The 24298-nt window shown below is 41.4% G+C and overlaps 1 protein-coding gene across 3 annotated transcripts in view; it reads left to right on the top strand.

The window, feature by feature from the left end:
- Positions 1 to 24298, top strand: part of SEMA5A (semaphorin 5A) — a 477675-nt gene that overhangs the window by 110603 nt on the left and 342774 nt on the right. For 2 of the 3 annotated variants that reach the window (XM_027125304.1, XM_027125302.1), the window contains exon 2: positions 10973 to 11067. The gene's annotated coding sequence lies outside the window, so the exon portion shown is untranslated. Of the gene's footprint in view, positions 1 to 5822; positions 5890 to 10972; positions 11068 to 24298 lie in introns of all 3 variants that reach the window. The other variant, XM_027125301.1, reaches the window with a different exon arrangement.

Here is a 24298-nt window from a genome sequence, read left to right as displayed (position 1 = left end):
ACTGAATTATCTAAAATGCTTTTAAGTTTTTAACTGGGTAAAGCACGTCATAATTTCATGTTCACGTTGTCCAGAGCACGTTCATGTTTTCTAAAGCTATGTGTGACGTGGAAAACTAGAGGGTGAAAGGGAGTTGCTTTATACTTTATAAAGGTCAGTTGCTTTATACTTCCTTATTCTGCAGTTAACTGGGGAGAAGGGACATAGGGTGAGCAGGCCATCAGCTGAGGGTCAAGTATGTTCAGGACACTGTGTGGGTGAAGGGGCCTGAAACCTGTGATTATAGAGAGAATGGAAGCCCAAGGACAAAACACTGTGGATTTTGTTTTAATCAATCGCTACAGAATTGCTATGTAGGAAACATTCCAGTTCAAATGAACACTATTAGTTCAGAACTTAGAGTAATTTTTACTTAGCAATTCACCTGGTAGCTGTGAAAAATGGGTTTACTAAGGGAATTATCAGTATAAGCATTCGATTTACAAAACATAGTGTGTATATCACTAAGGAAAGGCATTTTCCTGACTGGTCACTGTTGGCCACCGGGTTGGCCTTGTTCTCCTGTCCTGACTCTGTTCATGTGAGTGGCCATCTCTCCATGGGGACATCTCTGAGCACCTAGAGAGGTTTTGGGGGGAGTGGAGGCAGCTCCCCCAGGGAGTCTGCAGAAGGACCCTTGTATATGTCAGTCGGCTTCGTAGATAAGAAGAGAGCGATTTTGGCCTCTTTGCACAGGAGAGTCTGGGATAAGTTTGGATCTTACAAGAGCATAAACAGGATGTAGAAAAGCGGACCCAAACCTGTAGGAGTAACATCAGAAAGCTGCCTCTGAGACTTGAAATCCTTCTAAAGAGAGGCGAAAGGAGAATTTTATTTTGAGCAGAGATGGGATCAAGGCAAGCCTCAAGCCTCTGGTCCAGGAAGGTGTGACTTCCTTTCCTCAGGACTTTCTCTCCCACACAGCCGCCACCCACCGTCTCCTACCCGGGCACCTGCTGAGCGCCTGGCATCTTCTAGACCTGGAGGAGGGCCAGGCAGCATCTCAATCCCACCTAGGTTTGGTGTGCTCTGTTTTTTCTGGGTGATTTTGATTGCTGTCAGATTGGATGATGTGATGCCAAGTTGGAAGAGTATCTCAAGAAGCTGACTTTAGAATTATTCCCCCCGGGTCCGTGGGTCCATTATCATCTGCACACGCCTGGAAATAAAATGAAGGAAACCTTATCGGATGTTTGCCCGTCTGCCTAAGCCTGGGCTTGGGGACTCAAAGTTGAATAGGACAGGATGAGTGCCCTTGATGGGGGAAGCAGACAAATAAACAACAGAGGGTGATATGATATAGCCAGAGGCAGGCACTGGGTATCCTGGAAACAGAGGAGGGGTGACTGCATCGCATAGGGACACAGGGGACACGTGGATTTCAGAGAACCAGCTGGGATGCAGGAACGGCTCTTAGGATGTTTGGCTTGAGTGACGAGGTTGAGCCAACAAGATATAATCCAAAAGGGCAAGAAATACAGAGTTCTTGATTCAGATTCTTAAATAAACTTCATATGTACCACAAGCAGGGGAGTTACTTTCTCAGTAGCTTGTAAAATCAAAAGAAAAAAAAAAAACAAAGCAATGGCAGTGGTCAGTTTCATCCTGTCCATCCCAAAGAGGAGGGATTTGTCTTCTTGACGGTTTATGAAAAGGAAACCCAAACCCACCCCGTTTTGGAGGCAGGGAGAAGGGACAGGAAAAACAGTCACTGGGGGTTTGTATGGGTCAGACATGACCTGGATCACTCTCCCTGTGTTGTCACATTTGCTGGTAGAGCTTGTCAATGGAAAATAACGAAACACAATTTTGTAAAATGCCGTCTGTCTTTCAAACCAGTCTTGTTTCCTTTCCACTTAGTCCAGTGGAGCAGGGCTTGTATTGAATGTGGTGGTTAGCAATTGACTGTGGCTCATTTAATAGTCAGTAAGCTCAGAAGTTTCCCCATTATTCAACACTCCTGTCCCAGGTCAGATATTTTGGTCCACGGTGTCACTAATCAAGGATGGGGAGAGAGACGCAGGTAGGGGGGACGCATTTAAGTCAGGGTCGTGGGCTGACATGTTTAAGGGTGTGTGTTGCAAAGAAAATGGAGAAAGCATCTTTGATTCATACAAAAAAGAGTGTCTTTTCTACAGCAGGTTTGCATCAGGACGCGCCCGGCCTTCTGGTTCCATTTAGTGAGTCCGATTTGATCAGATCTTGTCCTTGCTGGAGGCTGCAGGATGTGAAGAACGGCTTCATGACTAATCTAAGGCAGCTGACATGGTTGTTTTTAAACATTAGTGAAGCTATGCTGGTTCTTCCTGGGGAAGAAGTTTCAGTACACTTTGTGCTGAAACGGGTGACATGACTCATTGCCAAATGTAAAGAAATGAAAATCTTTCTAGTCCCCTACATGTGTAAACACTCTAAACACAGCCATGTTTATAGGAAAGTTAGACACCATCTGGTTCAATACAGAGTAGCCTATTTCTTATTTTTATCACTAATTTATATTGAGAGGCTGGCAAATAGAACACAAGTAGATTTTGGGTTATGCAACACACCCAGGGATTCATAGAGTGTTAATCCTGCTGTAGCCTCAAAAGCATGAAACAAATGCATCTCTGAGCAACTTGGCCTCTCGCAGTAATGAAGAAAGGAGTTGTCTTCTTCCTTAGTCTTGGAGCCCACCTTGGACAATGGAAGACCCAACAGGTCATTGGGACTGATTTCAGCAGGTTTTAAATGTCCATTATTCTTTTTTTTTTTTTTTAACATCTTTATTGGAGTATAATTGCTTTATAGTGGTGTGTTACTTTCTGCTTTATAACACAGTGAATCAGTTATACATATACATATGTTCCCATATCTCTTCCCTCTTGCATCTCCCTCCCTCCCACCCTCCCTATCCCAGCCCTCGAGGTGGTCACAAAGCACCGAGCTGATATCCCTGTGCTATGCGGCTGCTTCCCACTAGCTATCTATTTTACGTTTGATAGTGTATATATGTCCATGCCTCTCTCTCACTTTGTCCCAGCTTACCCTTCCCCCTCCCCATATCCTCAAGTCTATTCTCTAGTAGGTCTGTGTCTTCATTCCCGTCTTACCCCTAGGTTCTTCATGACCTTTTTTTTCTTAGATTCCATATATATGTGTTAGCATACTGTATTTGTTTTTCTCTTTCTGACTTACTTCATTCTGTATGACAGACTCTAGGTCCATCCACCTCACTACAAATAACTCAATTTCTTTTCCTTTTATGGCTGACTAACATTCCATTATATATATGTGGTTGCTTCCATGTCCTGGCTATTGTAAATAGAGCTGCAATGAACATTTTGGTACATGACTCTTTTTGAATTATGGTTTTCTCAGGGTATATGCCCAGTAGTGGGATTGCTGGGTTGTATGGTAGTTCTATTTTTACTTTTTTAAGGAACCTCCATACTGTTCTCCTGAAAAATGGAGCTGGAAGAATCAGGCTCCCTGACTTCAGACTATACTACAAAGCTACAGTAATCAAGACAGTATGGTACTGGAACAAAAACAGAAATATAGATCAATGGAACAGGATAGAAAGCCCAGGGATAAACCCATGCACATATGGTCACCTAATTTACAACAAAGGAGGCAAGAACATACAATGTAGAAAAGATAGCCTCTTCAATAAGTGGTGCAGGGAAAACTGGACAGATACATGTAAAAGAATGAAATTCGAACACTCCCTAACACCATACACAAAAATAAACTCAAAATGGATTAAAGACCTAAATGTAAGGTCAGACACCACCAAACTCTTAGAGGAAAACACAGGCAGAACACTCTATGACATGAATCACAGCAAGATCCTTTTTGACCCACCTCCTAGAGAAATGGAAATAAAAACAAAAATAAACAAATGGGACCTAATGAAACTTAAAAGCTTTTGCACAGCAAAGGAAACCATAAACAAGACAAAAAGACAATCCTCAGAATGGGAGAAAATATTTGCAAATGAAGCAACTGACAGAGGATTAATTTCCAAAATTTACAAGCAGCTTATGCAGCTCAATAACAAAAAAACAAACAACCCAATCCAAAAATTGGCAGAAGACCTAAAGAGACATTTCTCCAAAGAAGATATACAGATTGCCAACAAACACATGAAAGAATGCTCAACATCATCAATCATTAGAGAAATGCAAATCGAAACTACAATGAGATATCATCTCACACTGGTCAGAATGGCCATCATCAAAAAATCTAGAAACAATAAATGCTGGAGAGGGTGTGGAGAAAAGGGAACACTCTTGCACTGTTGGTGGGAATGTAAATTGATATAGCTACTAAATGTCCATTATTCTTCATGCCTTTGGAGATATGAACGTTCTGACATGATTTCAGTGCATTTGCTGGATTTAAGCCAAAAAACAAGGGCATAGTTTCACTGTTAAGTCAAAACACAATTTGCTTGGCCCAGGTTGCTGTATCCCATGTAAAACAGCAGCATTAGAGTCTGAGCACATAAAATAAATGAAGACGTGGAGAACCCAGAGCTGACACAGCCCAGCATGCATATTGGATTGGCTTGTATGGGTTTGTACTAATCTGATTGTGCTTACTGTGTTAAAGGAGAATGTCTTTATGTTTCTCTCTACTGAATTGGAGAGAGAGCGTCCTTTGTAGCTGGAAAGTTCCAAAAGACTTCTTCTATCTGTTCTTTTTTTAGGAAAATATTTTTTTCTGAGTGATTTACCCTATTGCCGTTTCAGTAACAGTTCATTGTGAATTTCACAGTCTGCCATCTTTCCAGGGGTAAAAACCGTCTTCTCCTTCATGCTCTTGCCTGAGACCTTTGTCTGCCTTAGCTCAGCTTCGTCCTGAGAAGGTTTTGGTGTCAGTTGTGACTTTAATCTGTGGCAGGCATTTCCTTCTTCCTATGTAATGACCAAAGGGCTGATTTAAGAACCCAAGCCCGTCCTGTTTGCTTTAACAGAAGTAGCAACAGTAGTTAAGTAACTTTTTGAGTTAAATCTTGATCTTAGAATTAAATCTTGAATTTCGAGCCCAAGTTGAATCTTGAATCTCTTTTGTGTGGGCAAGCTACTGCTTACAGGGTAGTCTTGTTGAGTGTGTTGTTCCGAATAAGTAGGAATTGAGAGACCAGATTTTTCAAAAAGCCTCCGACAGCCTTCTCTTTCTGGGTAATGATATTCTAGTCTACAAAGGACGGATCAATTTAGCTGTCAAAATGAAAGCTGAGAGGCCAACTGCCCATGCAAATTAACCACTTGTGCAAGAGCTTCAAAACTGCCTGCATGAAAAGTGAGTCTGTCCTTTGAAAACTAGGCACATGGCGGCAGAAAGAAGAAAGTAGTCACCATTCGGGGACGTTGGTGTCCTTAGAGAGCCGATCTTAGAAGTTGCTCATTTTGAGCAGTCGCTTAGTTTTAGGCAACTTGTTTGCTTGAATAAAGTTGTCATTTTTTGCTCTTTATTTCTCTCTGCTCCCATGCCTCCTGGCAGCTCAGAACGTATCTTATTGTCTGGTGTGGGAACAGAGGAATAGAGTTTTTTACACAAGCTTTGAGTCAGTTACTGAGACAATATATTTGTTCCAGGGTCAGCAATTCCTACCAGATTTAAGTACTCACCAAAGGATGAGCTGCAGGAAGACGAGATGGAAAACAATTGGGTTTTTTCTTCCCATATGTTGTTAGGATTAGTCAACGCTTTGAGAAGTGAAATCCCCAATTTCCGCCTCCCTTTTCTGTAGCTCTCAGCTGTGTCTAATATTTCTAAACCATCGCATTTCACAGTGACGACTGTCTCATGGAGAGAAGGGTCTCGGCGCAGATCTGTGTGGGAAGGCTCCAAGCAGGAAGGGTATGTCTTTTCCTTGTGCATCTTGCTCTTTGGATACGACTGTCAGAAGTGTCTCTTCTGCTCAGGGAAGTAGGGTTTACCTCTGCTGGTCTCAGAGCCAGATGATTGTGTCATGAAATGACCCAGATGTGAGGTCCTGTGTCCCCACGTGAGAACACACTGTCCTTGAAGCCTCGGCCATTGCTAGGGCTGGTCTCCAGGGGTTCCTACTCTGACCCTAAGACAGCCAGAAATTTAAAGAAGGGAAATGGTGACGTTTGGTACTTGTCTTTTCTAAATGTAGGTGAGATAGTTATCAAAGAGATTTTTTTACTGAGTGATCTTGATCAATATGTGGCATTATTTGTATAGAAATGAATTAGTTGGTTATTAAAGAGATGATTTCTGATTTGGAGAAAGCCAAAGGGTGAATTCTTTGAGGACAGGACTCTTACACGCAATGGTGGCATTATGTAGGCCATCCTTTGATACATCCTCAACCCAACTGTGATGCAGGAAACTGTCTGATTGGCCGTGTATACTGATGTGGGAAGTAAGGCAAAACATCCATTTTGCTTTTTCAGATACAATATTGTTGTGTAGTTACAACTGTGAAGATTTTAAATGTGTTTTTTTCTCCCCGTACGTTTGTTGTATCATGCATGTTTGTGTAAGATCTCTAATCTTCTAAAGCCACAGCTATTTGCACTGATGTTGTCCCTGTGGAATGCTACCTGATTCAGACACTGCTTGCAAACAGAATTTGACTGGGGTGTAGCACAGATTCCATAACACTGGCCAGTGCGGGCAAACCTCGAGGTGAAGGAACACCTTTCCGAAAAGAAAAAAACCCTAAGAGTTGGGCCACCTCATCACTTTTCTAACACTGCTTTCAGCATTTATATATCATAATGTCAAATAATGTTCAAAGTTTGGATGGGGATATGGAACAAACAACAGACCTGTCTTAAAAACAAAACACTTTTCAAAATGTGAATCCTGACCCCATCTTAAGTGTAAAGATATCTGGGGAGATCTGGCCCCGTGGACCAGCCCCTGACACCAGCCACCATCTGCCCAGAGGGGAGGGGCAGGTGGCCGCTCCCTAGAGCACGCTCAGAAGGGCCCCGTACAGACCGCTGCCTTTACCAGATGCTTTGTTCATCACCTCAAGCTTTATGTGCGTTTGGCTTTTCATCTTCAATCTTCACGTTGTTTTCTGGAATGCTGGGATTTTTGCTTAGGAACTTAGGAGCAGAGGCTCTGCCCTCGTCCCTCTTGCCTGGAGCCCAGCCTGCCCGTGATCACTTATGTCCTTAGAAGTCTGCACCTTTCAGAGCATCCCCATGTCTGTGCAGGCTGCTGCTTGTGTATTTGCTTCTCTTTCCCCTCCTTGCTTTTCTAAGTGTCCTTTCCTCTCTCCCTCTTCCCCCTTTCCTCTCTACCATTTTTGCTTTCCTGCCCCTTTCCCTGTTCCTGTTGCCAGCACTTTTCTTTTTCTGGATGCCTGGGGGTTTCTGATGACCCTCCCAGCCCACAGGAGCCTGCCTTACTTTCAGGCAGCATCCTTCTATACCCTCAGCGTCTGCTGTTGATTTCTCCAAGCACCATCCAGCGAGGCACACGTGTTTGAAAGGGAACGGCAGAGACTGTCAGAGGTGACGTCACGCAGGACTGCGAAGTTAGGGACCGTGTCAGGAAGGGGAGCGGCATGGCGTGTACAGACAGTCAACCCATTTTCTTCAACTCCTCGTTCACCTCTGAGTGGTGTTGGACGAGGGAGGGAACAATAATATCCTTTACTTATTTTGTATCGTCATTCCTAGTGAGAAGATTCTGATTCTCAGAGTTTGTTATTGTCTTAATTTCAAAGACATTCATTCCTCATGGGTCCACACTGAGTTTCTAGACTGATGTTCCTATACAGCTAATGTTTTGCAAAAATGGGCTATGATTTATAGTCTTTTAAAAAAATATTTTAAAATTTACAGTTCTCTTGTGGCAGCTTCTCGCCCGTGGTTCCTCCCATTCTTGTCTATTCTCTTCAGAGCTGCCATATTGATTCTCCTAAATACCACTCTCATCCTGGCGTTTTACTGAGGCTTCCATGATACCCCCTTCCTTTGGATGAAGTCTCCTCTCTTTTTCATGTTAATGTGCCCTAATTGTCTGCTTTTCTAGTCTATTAGCTCCTTGGAGCTGCTCCTTTGAGCCTTCTTACAACTCAGCTGTGCATGGGAGTGGCCTTTCAGATGGACTGGCCTTGCGCGCTCCCCAGCTGGCCCGCACATTGCTGATGGCGGCTCTTTTGCCGTGGTGAGGCTCTAATCGAGAATCATGAGGCAGAGGACACAGGAATTGTTTCTACTAAAGTTGATATTAAGTAAAAGAGAAAATAGTAAGGGTAATACGGAATCGAGTCAAATGGGGACGTTTATATATATTAATAAAACATAAGCAGTTTCTTATTTAATGGGGAGTTAAATATCCACTTTAAAATATTCCAACCTCAGTCTGAGATGACCCTCGGGGGCTTTGTAGCTTCTTAACCTTTTGAAGTTTCCCTCAGTTTTCTGGAAAATACGGCAGTGATTTACGGTTTATACATCAGCTGATTTATGACCTCACTGGGAGAGGATGAGAGAGCTCAGCTTCCAGACCTGGAGGGGCCAACGTCTGTGACTTCAGCTTAGCCTATTCAAGGTCACTGCTTTGTTGCTGTGGTTTCCGCTCCCGACCCTACACTGCTTAAAACACGTGGGTGTCATGTTGAATGGTATATATTCCTTTAGAGGGTGGCATGCCTACCCAGGCAAGGGTTTACCCTCCATAGTAGAAGGTCCTGATGCTGTTTGCTTGGCTGTCACGGGCCAGGGTAGTAAAATACGCTTTTCGCCTTTGATGTAGCTACAGGCATAGTTACAGCCTTTCAGGGCGTATGTCCCTGGATCCTGCTGCTGGAACTAGCTTCTGGTTTAGAGTTCAGATTCTAAAGGGAGTCCTGTTGTCCCCCAAGCTGTGTGAACTCTCTATGGGCATTCTGTGCCTTGAGTGTCGCCTTTTCACAAGAAAGGGACTCGCTTTTGAAGTCTGAAGTTTGGGCCTGGAGTGTCTGGCTGTCCAGGTTGCAGGCGGTCCCTGCCTGGATTCAGCAGGGATGTTCTCTTCCTGTGGTATCTGTCGTGGGGTTGTGTCAGTGCTTCTGGATTCTTCCAATGTGTTCTTTGGCCTCTGTGTCCTTTGCCGTTTAAGAGGCTGGCCATTCTCTGTAGGCGTGACTCTTGGATGTCCTAGCTAAGAGGCGACATCCGCTAATTTATGATCTCACTGAGGGAGGATGGGGGCGCTTAGCCTCCGGACCTAATTAGCAGCCCTGTTTTTAATTTAATTCTGACACATGGGAGTCTGTAGGAATTGCTGGGTATTCATGGCAGTAACCGGTGGACCTGTCCAACTTTATTAGTTAAATTTTGATTAAGAGATAAACAAATACAAAGAAATTTTAGTACTAATTGTAAAATAGATTTCAGGGCTCAAGAGCGGAAGTTGTTGTATTCAAGCATGCTGTTTAATAAAGAAGCCCCAACTAACATATTTGTTGCCACACCCAAAGGAGATATTATTGGTGTTGTGAGAAAGGAATTGGCTGCTCCTAGGAATTTTTCCTGGGCTGAGTATGCCTTCTTACCTTGGGGAGAGCTCCCTTACTCCTCTTTTGGCCTCAAGGATTTGCATCTGCACCTCCTCCTTTCCAAAGTATGAAGTCACAGACTTTCAAAGACTCAGCTGGGACCTCATAGGGATCAGTGATGCTGCAGTGCATGAATGCGCCTGGGCTGTGGGCGCCTTCCCGGGCAGTTCTGAATAAGTTCTGAATATGTTGGATCACCCACTTGCTTCCCATGAACTTACCAAAGGCACCTCGTGGAGGCCAGGAGCCTCATAGAGAGACATTGTCACCCAGCCACTGCCCTCTCACCTCTGAACCTCAGGACTTTCAAATGGCATTTCAGCAGATAGAAAATCTTATAAATTTCCAGATGTAATTCAGTTGATCTTCTGCAGGCAGATGGCCTTTAGATTATTACTAAGTAGACAGTGTAGGAATCATGGCATAGAGGGTTAGCCAGAACGTTCCAGAATGTTCTGGGAACTTCTCCCCCTTTTCTCATCATCATCCTCAGCTGCTACTCAAGTGTTTGTGTTGGGATAGGCAACATCAGTGTGTTTGAGGTTTATGGCAGCCAGAAACTGCGGATTGAAGAGAGTAGAAAGACACTACATGAACTAGGACAACAGAAAAAGCATGAGCCCCCAAATTGTAATATATGAAGTGACAGGCATCACTAAATAGTAATGGACACATTTCTTTTTTGAATATGAAATGGAAAGTAACCCATTTCTTCAATGTCTGGCATACATGGTTCTAGGGAGGCTGGTGCTTTGTGGTAGTTTTTCATCACATTCCGATATCAAGTTTTCAGGATTTTTATGTGTTAAATCGAATGAGCGGATTGGATAACTTTACGTGGTTTTAGTAAAGTGAATTATTTTCATGGTTTACAATTCCTTTTTAAAATAAAGTTATCATATTGTGCATCAAACAAATTAATATGTAAATAAAAATACAAGCTCAAAATCTAGTATAGTTTATTCTATACCTTCTGCCTTTATCTCCTGTTTTTGAAATGCATTACTTAAGGTACAATATATTCCCCAAAACAGAATGGAAGAGCCATCATAAAATGGGTAGATTCACACCATCTGTCTGAATTTGATGTTCAAACTGCTAAAAGTAATTCAAACAGGTGTGAAATGATGGTCCTTTTATTAGTTTCATGAGATTTGTTCTCATATATTAACAATATTTGAATTTTTATTTCTTCTGTTCTGAAGAAAGAAGTCCATTGGTGCATGGGATACGAGGCTAGGGCTGTCACATTTGTGATTTCCAAGTTGTTCTGTTGTTCTGTGCTAAGCCTTGCCAAAGCAGCTGGCTGTGCAAGGCATTCATGGAACTTTCCAGAATCGATAAAAAGTGACCATGGCCTCTTTTAAAACGGGTTAAGAGAATCTCTGTTTTTTTTTCTTTTCTTTTTTGAAGCACTGGTATGTGAGAGTTGGGCTGCCCTGGCCGAGTGACTGTGGATCCTTTGTGTGATACATGATCAAGGAAACACTCCATCCCTTCCCTCCTTGGTAAGTCGGACGCTCCAGTGGGAAATGAAGAAGCCAACAGTTGTATAGATTGAGGTACTGTGATGGTTGGTGAGCATCACTTATATCTGCTGTTAAGAATGGCAGTGAACGAATGAGCAGGCTTCCAGAAAGAAAGTGAAAGCACAGAGAAGTTAAGTAATCAGCTCAAGATCTGACAAGCGGTCGGAGGCAGAGCTGTGATGTGAACCTATGTTCTAAGCCCTAACCCAGTACTACCTCTTAGCACTAAAAATGGCTCCTGAGAATAAGGACAGACACACTTTTATTCTGTACTGGAAATACTCAGGTCCTTAAAGAAAAGCTCACAATACATAGTGAGAAATCAGTTTTTCAAACAGCAGTCTATATCAGGAGATGGTCAACTTTTTCTGAAAACGGTGAGGTAGTAAACATTTTAGGATTTGCTGGCCGTATCATCTCTGTTACACCAACTCAGCTCAGTGTTGTAGCCTAAAGCAGCCACAGATGATATATGTAAATGAGCAAACGTAGCTGTGTTCCAGTAGAACTTATTTACAAAGACTGTTGTCAAGCTGAGCTGGATTTGCCCCACAGGCTGTAGTTCACTGAGCCCTGATCTACATGCAGTGCTCAAAGATCCCAGTGAAGAGAGTGAGAGCGTTTTAGTGGCCAGTAGGTATGAGTCCTTTAACGAAATTTAGCTTGGATGCTCAGAATTTAATCATAACCCACTTTTAATGAAGTCTACTGTAGCTGCAAAAACCTACTCCTTGGAGTGAGTGCATTTGGTGTCCCAATGCTTTCCATGGTCGGCCTGCCTCTAGTGTATTAGCCTAAGTCCAAGCACCTAGACTATAGCTCTGCTCAAAACAGGGCCTGATCAAGAATATTTTGGTAATCCAGAATGTATAGCTCATTTACAAAATAAGTTCAGGTAGCATTTCCTATTTTGGTCTCCATATAATTTCTAAATGTGACATTTTTATTTTGTAGCCTTATACATGCTGCTGCTTATACATATTAGGGCAAATATGCAATTATCTTGGGCTGTCTTGTAATTATGTTGCACAGAAGTGTTCTGGTATCAAATCTTCATCTTTTATTCTGAGCAAAAGCAGATGTTTACAAGAGTCAAGTTTGAACAAGATTGACATACTTAAATCACGGCCATACCCTTGGCCACATACATCAGATGAAGTAGGTTTGTTTTTTGTTTAACTTTTTCTGTTTAACTTTTTCTTACAAAAGGATACTTCTGACACCTCAAGGCTTGTTTGACTCTCTATCTCACTGCTTATCATCTAGCAAGACGGGTAAAGCAAAGCCAATTAATTTGTGTTTCTTGAAGGAGTTTAAGCAGGGACCTGTCCTATTCTTTCATAGAAATAAGTAATTGTAGCAAGCCCGTGAGCCTGATGTAGGATCACTTTTGAAGATGTGCCTTTTTCCAGAGCCACTCGTCCCTTGGTACTTGTTCCACAAGTAACGGAAAAGTGTTCTTCACTTTAATGGCAATGATATAAAAAGTAAAATTCAGATTATAAAAGTATTGGAAAGCTGTGTATGGTACCTTATTAACTGGAAAAAGCAGGTTGCAGAATAATATATTCAATAGAATCCCATTCATCTTAAACACACACACACACACACACCATCTCTGCACACAAGTGCCTGTGCGCTACAAAGTCTGCTAGAACATACATCAGTACATACCAGACTCTCAGTAGATTATCTCTGGGGTTGAGGGTGTTTGCCCTTTACGAGCCATATATTCACTATCTAAAGTTTTCTCAGGAATGTTGTAGTTTTGCAGTTTAAAAATATGAAGAAAAGGATTAAAATAGTGAATGCTACTTATGGAAATTATGTAAAAGAAGGGGAAAATTCACCCATAATGCCTCCACCAAAGACAATCACTGCTGTCAGTTAATGTAGTCTTTTGTGAAATGTTTTACAGAGTTGAAATAACACTAGACATAAAATTTTGCCTATATCATCTTATTGAAAATTGTTAATAAATCTCATTTTAATGCATCATAATATTCTATCATGTAAAGACAGTATAACGTAATTTAACTGCTTCTTCTTTGCTGGAGGTATATATTATTTTCAGTTAACAAAAATCATAGACAATGTGAAAGGATCATGACAAGGGGAGTGTAGCAGACACCTGGATTCCACTGCTGCTTTCTGGTTTTTTACACCTCACACTATCACTACCTTATGAAGAGTAGAAATTTTGGAGCATAAAGTAGATGCTTCATGATATCAGCTATTATTATAAAGCTTTTTTTTAAAATTGAAGGTTAATTCATTAAGTCAGAATAGCTGTAGTTGCTTTGCTATTTCAGAGCCAGTGAGTTTTAATCAGATTGCCAGTAGGCTTTGCAGAAGTGTCCTAGACCTTTATACTTCACCAATAATATGTTAGAGAGTTTGTTTTGCTAAAACCTTACTATCATTATCATCATTAATTTTTTAATCAATTTAATAGTATTGCTTCCTTTTATATGTTCTATTGTTTATTCATTATGGTATTTGGTAGATTTGTAAAAACTTTTTGTGATAATTAGCCATTTTTTGAGAAGGGGGAGACAGAGAGAAAGTAGAAAGGGAACTTACATGTGTGAAAGAATTGTTAGTCCTTATTTTATACCCATTTAGTTCTTGAGATTCAGCATTTTCTTACAGATATTAACAGAATTTATTTTTAAGAATATTAACCGTGGGCTTCCCTGGTGGTGCAGTGGTTGAGAGTCTGCCTGCCGATGCAGGGGACACGGGTTTGTGCCCCGGTCTGGGAAGATCCCACATGCTGCGGAGCGGCTGTGTCTGTGAGCCATGGCCGCTGAGCCTGCGCGTGTCCGGAGCCGTGCTCTGCAGCGGGAGAGGCCACAACAGTGAGAGGCCTGCTTACCGCAAAAAAAAAAAAAAAAAAAAAAGAATATTAACCCTTTGTTGTCATTTCCCCCCACTCTATTTGCTTGTTAACTTTATCCTTTTAAGCTTAAAGAAGTTTATTTTAGTGTTGCCAAATAGTTCCTTCATAATTGTTTCACCAGTGCTTAGAAATTTAATAAAAATTTTCCTTTACTTTCTTCTGATGTTATTAAAAATATTCAATTCTTTCATTCAGGGAAGAGTTCAGTTATTTAAGAATAGCTATCATTTTTTGTAATTCTTCTCATAGTTTTATTGTGCCTCTCTTTTAGCTCTCTGACAAAAGTTATCTGACAATGTTAATCTAAGGAATATGTTCAGACAATCAAAATATTTGTAGGAATGAGAGATCTCAACGACACATTGCTTCATCCTACAAATAGAGACCAAGTTTACACCCAGACAACTGAAATTCTTTCATTCTTTTACTTTCCTCTTTTGGTCAGGGAATGGTTAACGTTTGCATTTTACCTATTTTTTTAACAACCGTATTTCACATTTTTTATTTAATAGAACTTAACTCATTATGTTGAGCAGTATTAAGTCATATCTCAGTGTTTTTCCTCTTGTTTCATTTCTGTTCCTAACTTTTGGTGTTTGCATTAAATGTTCTGTGGTGCATCTGAAAGACCAAGGCAACACTGGTTGAATCTCATGTGTATTGGTTGATGTCTTCACTTGTTGACTTTTAAAGCACTTACCTAAAATATTAATTTCATTATTAATTTTCATGTGCCTACCATAATGGTTTCATAGTTTATGAGTTCCAAAAGATAGAGAATTAGCTAGATTTCTCTTTCTGAGATGACGTGAACCTGGAAAGATTGAACCCCAACTCAAGTCTCCATCTTTCCTTAGTTTTCTAGATTTGTTGGCTGTAAAATTCTGAATTTTGCTGTCATTGTTTCAGGTGGTGCTGCTGTGCTGATAGGAATTCTATTTTGTGGTATTTGCAATGCATTTCTATGTATATTATTGACGCAAGGTACAGCTGTTGCTTAAACACACTGCGTGGTTGTATTTGGGGATCAAGATTTAGCCTGTCATTCTCAATAAAGTCTGGAATACTAAAGCTGTGGTCTCCACATCTTATTATTCTTGTCCCATTGTCTAGTCAGCCAGATGGAAAATCTCCATGAGGCGATCTGGAAAGGCCCCATGCAGATCTGATCTGTTTTGTCGTGTGCATCTCACTCCACATTAGCTGAGTCCATGGACAGGAGAATTGTCTGCTTCCATTATCCACGCGAGGAGGCATTGGAGTTCCCGTTAGGGAGCTGGGGAAACCTTGTTTTCTCTCCTGTTCTCTTCCCTGTTGGAATTTTGGCCTTTTTTAATTGCTTGTTTAGGGGAGTAACTGCCAAGTGTGTTATTGTCCCGGCTTTGTGACTACTATAAATATTTGTGAGTCACAGATGTGTGGTGAAGTTCAGAATCCATGTTCTTTCCTTCGTTTTGTGTTTAAGTCGGGCTGGGAATGGCATATGTGTACTGTTCATTCTCAGACACCGATTTGAGGGGCAGAGGTGTGTGGGGTTAATTGCTTGGATTTGAAGCTTTATGTGTGTGTGTGTGTGAGGATACTGCCCCCTTGATTAAACTGTGCGTAAGATATTTTTTTGGCAGAAATCTCCAAAGGGCATAAAAATGACCCCATGTTTGGAATTTTGGATTTCAGGGGACTTGAGGTTTTCCTGCCTTGTGGTCTCCAGATCAGAGTGTTGGAGAGGCTTCTATAGCTGCAGGGTTACAAACCTAATCAGTTCGTGTTTTATCCACTGGGGCCTTTCATGTGGTTTTCATGTGTGTTTGTGTCTGTTTTAGCCTCCCAGGCCACAAAGGGAGCAGAGTCATTTTGTTTCATTTGCTTTTGCGTAAAGCTTGGGCAGTAACCACTCTTGGTTAAAGCAAAGCAGAAAAAGCAAAGGTTGGAGAGATGGTCAGGAGGTTCTGGGAAGTAAATACCAGCATATTCTCGTATAACAATGTCTCAAAATAGTGATCAGATCTTCCACTTCCAGCGTTGAGGAATTAGGTGGGTATATCTAAATTGTTTATCATTGCTCAGAATTTTTGGGGGGGATGGGGGGAGGTGACCGCCCTGCTCACAGCTTCACAGCCTTTGAGAGCTCTTCTTCCTCCTTCCATAGAGAGTCACATCCTTGCTACAGTGATGGTGAGGCTCTTGCCCCAACTGGCCAATCACACATCCCACCTGGTGGCCACTCTGAACAGTTCTACTTGAGGCCAAGACTCCAGCTTGGACACCAAAATCCCATTCCTTCTCTTCTACTCAAAGACCCTTTCTTTCTTGCATCATCAGTTTTTATTTTCCCAGCTCTGTTGGATCTTTCCAATAGGAATGCAAACATTAAACCATTAAAAATAAATGAAGTGTTGGCTTGAATTTCCCCTCCAGCTATGACCTAATTCTCTTCTCTGTACAGAAGAATTCCTTGAAAGCATTTGTTTGTAATTATTATCCTCAATTCCTGTGTGTCCACTTCCTCTGGAACCCACTTGGACCACACAGTCCTTCCATCAATCCTGCTATGTTGCTACATCCAGTGGTCGACGTGCAGGCAGCATCACACGTGACAGTGTCAGCAGTGTTTGTACAGTATAATCCTTCCTTCTCAGCTCCTTGAAGCACTTGCTCCATCTGGCTTCAGGACACCACCATTCCCTGGTGTCACTCCACATCTCTGGCCATTTACCTCAACTGCTCATCTCCCTTCCCTACTGGAGTCCGACGGGTTCAGTGCCTTGACTTCACCTCTTCCCCCGCCATCCTCACCATTTGAATAAGTTCTGCCCTACCCATGATGTAGGCTCCATGAGGGCAGGGATTTTTGCCTCATTTGATCATTGCTCTATCTTTAGGCATAGCGAACGGCCTGAGACATAAAAGCTGTCAATGTTTATTGGTTGGGTAGATGGATGGATGGATCTTTTGGGATTTTTCAAACTGGATAAGAAAAACCCTATTTCTCATTTGGATACAGAACTGGAAGTACATGAGATTGTCTGCAAGAGGAAGGAATGGGATTATTCACCCTCTACCCCCAACCAGAGTTTAGTGTATTTGGTATAATTTTCCCCATATTGTCCAGCAGGTGGGTACTTACTTGTTCACCGATTCTCAATTCACATGTCACCTCCTCTATAGACCCTTATCTTCTGTCTCCATGGCTACATAAATTACGTGGCACATCCTTTGTGTCCCCACGTTCCTGGGCATGTCCCTACAATGGCAATTTAAAGTTGGATTCATTGTACTGTTCCTTGTAAACACGCAGTCTTTCCTTTTCAGACCAGGAAACCCTTGACTTGATTGTGTTCATCTTCCCCATACTCAACACACAATAAGCACTGAATACGTACGTGTTATTTAGTGAAGTGATTCCGACCGAAATTTTGTAAAACATGATTTACTGTAATGGTCCTTAAGAGTGTGATAAGAATGTGCTCCTCCAGCCTTCTGATTATGCTATGTTTGATTTAAGATGCTTATTTCATGATTTTGCAATAATTAAATAATTAGATTTGTGGTAGCCATTATGGACTGTCCCCATATTGTCCAGCTGAGGCCATTCATTCCACTGTTTTTCCAGAGTGTTTGCTGCTTTCTAGTGTAAGTGCACATCATTCATAGTACTTCTTAGAGAGGAAAGACTGCACAATCCTTCCGGAGTCTGTTTCTCCCTGATGGTTGTCTATGAGTCGAGAAGATAACTGGAGGAGAAGTTGACAGTAGTCTAGTATCACATAGACCAAGACCAATGGCCCCCTCCACCACGCAGCAGGATCAGGTGTCTGTTTCTTCCTGGCATTTAACTTTTCTTAAATTGAGTGTTCACACGCACTCTTAGTATTGCACTGGAATTTCATATGTATCTGTCTTCAAGGAGTACGTATTATTAAATGTAAAAATAGCACAGAGTAGCATGACTCTTAGGTTATGGGGCTGACCAGGCTCAGAATGCTGAAGTCGTATTTCCTGTAAAGCAGATATCAGGGATGTGCATGTTCAAACAACAGCACTGATGTGCCTTTACAGAGTCCCTGCTATGCTGGGAGCACAACTCTGAGTCAGTTGAATATGTTTATCTATAGACAGATAGGTAGGTAGATAGAGAGATAGATATAAATAGATACAGATATGTTGATAGATATATAGGTTTGTAGATAAAGGCACAGATAGCACTAGCCTTGAGCTCATGAAGGTCACTAAGGCAGGAATACAATCAATGAAATAAATGTCTAAAACAGTGTACTAAAGCCCAGCTTTGTGGCTTAATTATGAGTCTCTGATAAGTTAATTGATAGCTGCTGAAGGATCCACAGCTGTGCAGCACCTTTTAAATGATCTTTCACTGACTTGGTGCTACAAGCACGTGCACATACACATATACACACAATGGTTTTCATTGGATGGTGTGGACCGCTGGCCACCATTTTTATCACCCATCCCTGAACACATACACATGTTCTGAGCTGAGCTGTGACCAGCAGGTAGGAAGCTTCCACAGGCCAGACACACAGTAGGACCCAAAGAAGAAGGAACAACATCAGTGAAGCATGGAATGACCACGTGTTTCCCATACAAATGCTCATTCTGAAATATCTTCACTGAAGCAAGCATATTTTTAGTAGGCAAATCTAGTTCTTTTCCCCCAACTATGACTTTTCTCTTTTTTTTCTGGAATTCCTTCTTAACTCTATTTGATATGTAGTTATATGCTAACTTGATCATTCCACTGCTATATTTCTGGGAGCTGATTACATTTCTTTTGCAGCTTTCTATTTTATGTGCTTTTATGCTCTTCTAAGATTATTTCATGATCCAGATGTAATTAGGGTGGTGTCAAGGTCTTAGAAGTTTTTCCTGGGATGTCATAATAATAGCAATAATAAGAAAAGTGAATCATGATGGTCTAACTTTGTTCTGTGGTTATAATGTTAAGTGTCATGTATACTCTAACTTTGACTGTTATTTTCTGGTTCAAGTTTTGTCTTTATGGAAGAGCATTTACAAGGTCATTTTTGTTTTCTTAAGCAAATCCTGACTGGTCAGAGATACCTACAGCTAACATTTCTAACCACAGGTGCATGGTTTGTGAAGACTATTGATTTGGAGTAGGTTCTTCTTTTTCCGAATGCAGGCCAGTTCCCCGCACGTAGAAAGGGTGGAGTGTAAATATTCGATGTCACCTCCACCTGCCTGCATGTTTGGGTCTGAAGGACTTGGACCAGTTAAAAAGAGGAGGTCATTGAACAGCCCCTTGTAATGTGGAAATGATAATAGAAATTTGATAGAGGTTCTCCAGCATTTCATAACATGGAACATTTTATAAACCACTGGTACTAACTTAGCAATAATTCATACCAGTGGCTGAAGTTATTTGAGCACACCCTACATCCCAGGCACTGGTATAACTACTTTATTTATATCGTTTCATCTTCTCAGCAACCATACACAGCAGGTTCTAATATTATCCACAGTTTAGAAATGAGTAAACCAAGGCATGGAGAGGTTAAGAAACTTGCTAAGGTAATTTAGAGGTTACTCGGACGCCGACCCCAGTGAATAATTTATAACTTTTGAATCCACAGTGTGTTTTACCCCCTTTATTTTATAATGGTCACCAAGGGAGCTCCCATGGCAGACTATTACAGAGAAGAATTATAAAGCAATAGACCCACCTATCCTAAATGTTATTTAAAAGCAGCTATAGGTTTCTGCACATAGTATCTTGGTTTTATTTCACTGAGGCAGCAAGTATTTTGAGGGTTGGAACCCACTCTCCCTGTGTAATTTCCTTGCAGAAAACACATGATTGGTGGTTAATCTTAAACAAAAATCCATCGTGGATAAAACATCTGTATAAACACATGGTGCCTCTGAAGCATCTCTTCCTGTACACGGGGGTCATCAGGGGCATCCCAATTAATGTCGGGTTGGAAATTGTGTTTCTATTATTGTTGTAACACACTAACCATTTTCTTGAAAATTGCAAGGAAAGTGACAAGGAGAAATAACCTGTGTCCACCCACCTGCTCTCTCCAAACAGATCTTTATTGAGTACACACAGGGTAGGAACTGTTTTAGGTATTGATGATACACAGGCTAATATGAAGCCTCCTACTTCTCATGGATTGTATGTTTTGAGGGAGAGTTAGATTATAAACGCTAATAGTAACATATAGTGGTAAGTACAATGCGGAGAATCCAGATAGGGTCACGTGATAGGCAGTGACTAGGGGGCAACTTTGGGCCACCTGTGTGCAGTGGGGAAGGGGAGAGTGGTGTGAATGGAGAGCAAGAGATGGGCAAGTGTTAGGGTGCATAGCACTTTGTAACACAGGACAGGACACCTTGATATTTATTACGGGCATTGGGAAACCTTTGCTGAAGTAGCAGTGGGACAGGATTTATTTGCATTTTTAAATTGTCATTTAAATTTTCACGGTCGCCATGGAGAAAATGGATTGTAGAGCAGCAAGAGGGGAAGAAGGACGACCAGCTAGATGGCCATCACAGGGGACCGGGCGAGGCATGGTGGTGGTACTGTCTAGGGTTTTGGTGGAGAAACTGGATGGATGTGGCACGTTTCTAGAAGCAGGGTCAGAGGTACTCTGGTAGCTTGGGCACTGGGGGAGAGGGGAAGATAAATTAGGAGCCATAGTAAGCTTTAGGTTTGAGTAGGTTGTTGGATTGTGGACCATTTACTGAGACAGAAGTTCTGGGGACTTGTGTAGATTTTGGAAGGAAAGTCAGGGATTATCCTAGGGTCATATAAAACTGGGGCTGAAGGTCAGAGAGAATAAGCAGTCATATATGTGAGTCTGGACTGTCTGGGGATGATTGGGACCAGAGACCAGTATTGTGGAGTCACCTCCATAGTTGACAGTATTTCAAGTCCAGGCCTTTCACCCAGGAGAGACTGTAGCGAGTAAAAGGGCACCTCAGGCAGAACCGTGGGTGTTGGAGGCTTTGAGCAGGGGGCTGGTATCCCTTGGAGAGCACTTCACAATATTCCGCTTGACGTACTAGTGCTCTGATACTTCAGAAGTGATCTTGAAAGGGACAAAAAGTCCCAAAGGTAATTCTGCCCTTGAGGGATTTCATTCAACGTGTTAGCAGCAAAATTCTTCACTGTTGTAACCTAAAAGGCCATTCTGGTTATGGGAAATAAGGTCATATCCTTACAGTGAAGTAGAGTAGTCCCTTGGTACCTGCAGGGGATTAGTTCTGGGACCTCCCGGATACCCAAATCCAAGGATGCTCAAGAGTCTTATATTAAATGGTGGAGTGCAGTGAACACAGTTGGTCCTCAGTTTCCCTAGATTGATCTGTGGCTGGTTGCATTGCAGATATGAAAATTGCTGATAAGAGGGTCAACTGTATGTGATATAATGTAATTTATTTTCAGCCTTTATTTTGCTTTTTCTTCCGATCAGCAGTTCTGGTTCCCACCGTTTCTCAAAAACAGTCTCTTGCCAGTTGAGTCTTGGGAGGCATGGGGCAAGGTGTGACGTGGGTTTTAACGACCTACCCAGTTTTCTTTATTAACAACATGCTACTTTCTGAAATTAAAATTGTGTGCTACTATTCTCTCATCCCTCAGTGTGCTCTTTTAATTACTGTCATTATATTTTTTTCCAGGGACCGTGGGCTAGTGAAAGTTCAGTATTTAGGAGGCCTGGGGAATGTTTTTGCCAGTGAATTTCACATTGTGAACGTCAGTTCTGGCAGCCGTCTGCATATTTGTTGACTAAATGAATCTCTGTGAACATTGCAATGTGCTGGGTAAGAGACTCTATGACATGCTGTTAATAGTAATGCAGCGGATAATGATGCAGGCCAGAGAGCCACTCAGTGTCTGATTCCCTGCAAGGATTCTAGTGAACCCCACTTGCATTGTTAACACCTTTTGTAAGAGACTCAAAGATACAAATCTTAGGATGCCACCAGAATTTTATCAGTGGCTTAGAATTTTGATTTCTGTCAAAGAGAAATGCGTTGAGCCGATGAATGTAAAGTTGAGGACTCTCATTTTTCCTAGTTAGTGACAATAAGATTTCACACTGGCCATTGAGATTCCCCGAGACGGATGTGTTCTGCTGTAAGCCAGGATACAGAGTGGTATGTTGAGAAGTCATGGGTTTGAGCGTCCAGAATCCACACAGAGACCGTTGTGAAAAGGACACCCATAATTTGTAAGGCACAGTGATCAAGCACTTGTTAAAACTGATGAGCTGAACTAAAGATTAAGTTACTTTTTTTTCCAGTGTGTCATTTCATATCCTTTTTAAGACTAATTTATTCCACAGTTTTTGGGATTAGAAACAATATACAGCATCTTTAATGTTGATACCAACGAGAGTCCGATAAAAATTCAACAAGATGAAACAACCCAAGAACACTAAAAGATGCTTGCAAGGATCAGCTAAAATGATAAATGTATTTCTCTCCCACTTTACCACCTAACGAAAAAGGCTGGGACTTGATTACTGGCAAAATTCTGGGAGATGACAGAGCTGGAAAACAAACTCTCAATGAAAATGTCAGGAACCGGTTCTCTGGTGGACTGTACCTCACGCTAGCCTTCTCGTTTCTTTATCTCTAAAGTAGAGAAAAACCCTGATGCCACATACCTTTTTTAAAGAGACAGAGAGAAGTTTCTCCCTCTAATTCACCCCATTTCATATACACAGCTACACTGCTTTACTTTTGGGATTCCTGATTCTCCCAATGCTGGAGATAGTTTCTGAGCTAAACATACCATGTATCTGTTCTGATAAAAAAAAAAAAAAAGTCCATCCTCTGGACAGCACAGAGTAGTATTTGTAGCTGAAAACTCCCAAACAAACAATCTGCCCAGATTTAAGAATTACAGATAGCGCTACATTTAGTAACATCCACCCCAAGGGGCAGGCAGGACCAGCCACATTATCTACTGTGTGGGTAGTCACATTCTTCTCAGCCAGGGAAGGGGAAAAATGACGTTTGTGCCAATGGTGAAGAGTGCACTTTTGGACATGTCATTTTATTTATACTGGATCCTTTCCAAGTTTATGTTTCAGTGGGTTTTTGAGTCTTAATTTTAGCAGTTGCAGACTGGGAATTTTCTGCTGATTTCCTCTTGTTTTTTTGGCAACTGAAGGACTAGAATGTAATTTGGTTGCCATTTAAAGAAATTATCTATGCTACAAGATGATGTAAACAATCTAACAAGTTGAGTATCACATACAGACAATATTTGTAAATCATACTATGGCCTTAAGGTTAATATCTCTAATATACAAAAAGCTATGTAAATTGATAAGAAAAATTCAAACAGCCCACAAGAAAATGGGCAAAGATATGAATAGGCAATTCACATATGAGTAAATTCTGATGTCCAGTAAGTAGGTGAAATAATGTTCCATCCACTTCCAACTATCAAAAAAAAAAGAAAAAAAAAAGAGAAGAAAACACTTGCTGCTGGTAGTAAGGATGCTAATAAAAGGGGACTCTCACCCATTCCTGAGGGAAATGTGAATTGTTTATATTTTGGGGAAAGCAGTCTGACAATTCTTATTTAAAAAGTACACATTCTTTGAGGCAGCGCTACCACTCCTGGGAATATAGAGTATAAAAATGAAAACACCAGCATACATGTATAAGGGTATGTACATTTGGTGTCTATAGTACCTTTGTTTTCAGTGCTCTCCTTTGCCCCCCAAAATCTATAAAAACTACCCCAAATATTGAGTATGTATCAACTGATTATGTATTATGTATCAATTATATTATAAGAATGCCTATGATATGATGCAGCCTAATGTAAAGACTAATTTAAATCACTCCTGGTTAACATGGAGAGATTTTCCTAATTAGTGAGAAAAGTAGATCTCATGTTATAAAGCAGAAAGACATTCATCCCCCAAGTCTGTGTACCATGTTTGTGTGTGATAGGTGAACATGGGGAAAGATCTAGACGGGTATCCACCAGACTGCTAAGGATGGCTCTGTGGGTAGGGGCAGAAGCAGCTTCTGAGAATTGGCCCTACAGTAGGCATTAAGCTTGCAGAAGTGTGAAGGCTGGGGAATTTGGGGTCATGAACACTAATCCTGTTGCTCTGGTTATAGATGAGTCTGGTTATAAGTAAGATCATCAGCGAGGTGCTTAAAATAATTCCTATAAGGGGTGTAGGCTCTTCTTCACCCCCCAGCCATTGCTTCCTTATGTCAGGAATCCTTTCTCACTGTGTTTTCATAGCCTTCATTCTCCTTTTTTTTTTTTTTTTTTTTTTTTTTTTT

This window comes from Aethalodelphis obliquidens, unplaced genomic scaffold, assembly GCF_003676395.1.
Source record: "Aethalodelphis obliquidens isolate GAN/ISIS:26980383/991018 unplaced genomic scaffold, ASM367639v1 scaffold29, whole genome shotgun sequence".
Classification (NCBI taxonomy): domain Eukaryota; kingdom Metazoa; phylum Chordata; class Mammalia; order Artiodactyla; family Delphinidae; genus Aethalodelphis; species Aethalodelphis obliquidens.
Note: the sequence above shows the minus strand (reverse complement) of the source record. Positions and strands in the feature narration are given on the sequence as shown.